Source organism: Dipodomys ordii, unplaced genomic scaffold, assembly GCF_000151885.1.
Source record: "Dipodomys ordii isolate 6190 unplaced genomic scaffold, Dord_2.0 Scaffold139, whole genome shotgun sequence".
Lineage (NCBI taxonomy): Eukaryota > Metazoa > Chordata > Mammalia > Rodentia > Heteromyidae > Dipodomys > Dipodomys ordii.
This window is the reverse complement of record NW_012267355.1, coordinates 584506-585367: the sequence shown is the minus strand read 5'-3', so window position 1 is coordinate 585367 and position 862 is coordinate 584506. Positions and strand designations below refer to the sequence as shown.

Sequence of the window (862 nt, the reverse complement as noted above, 5' to 3'; positions counted from 1 at the left end):
AATCTTACATATGTGTCTGTATCCTGAGTTTTACATCCCAGAAGATGAGTATCCAGCCCACTAGGGTTAGAGTGATATGAATATTCAACTAACAACAATCAGTGATCTCACTATACCAGGAGTAAACATAGATTCTTGGGGAATAAAATCAGGCATAGCAGGCCTTTCTCCTCTGACCATCAATCAGTATAATCCTATGGTCATTGTAAGGATCCTTTTAGGGATCCTTCTGTTTAGCTGATCCAGACTAGGAATTTTTACCAGTTAGGACAATCTATTTACAATTAATGGAGCCCACTACTGAGGAGCCTTCTGATGTCTTCCTCCTTCCAACACTCCCTCCTAGGCCTCAAGGCAATTATTATGAGGTACCTATAATAAGGGTAAAAGATTTATGACCAGCCATGGCTGTTAAAACTGGGTATGGCCGTTGGCTTACACCCGTAATCCTAGTTACTCAGGAGGCTGAAATCTGAGGATCACGGTTCAAAGCCAGCCGGGGCAGGAAACTCCGTGAGACACTTATCTCCAATAAACTACTAGAAAACCGAAAGTGGTGCTGTGGCTCAAGGGTAGAGCGCTTGCCTTGAGCTGAAGAGCTGAGGGACAGCACCCAGACCCAGAGTTCAAGCCCCATGACTGACCAAAAAACAAAAACAAAAACAAAACTGGGTATGTCAAAACAAATGCCTGCTTGATTGAATGGATAAAATATTATATGTCTGAGTCAAGCAGAAAAGGTCAGATAAGGTGATGTTAGGGAAATGAACCCTAAGATATGTATTCAAAGTTTTTTCTCTTTCATGTGATTCTAACACATTTATAAGATTATTTCTTTGTTGCTTTGTATGTCCCTCCCCCA

The 862-nt window shown here is 41.4% G+C and overlaps 1 pseudogene; it reads right to left on the bottom strand.

Moving 5' to 3' along the window:
• The window catches only part of LOC105997093, a 41704-nt pseudogene that overhangs the window by 6259 nt on the left and 34583 nt on the right, over positions 1–862 (bottom strand).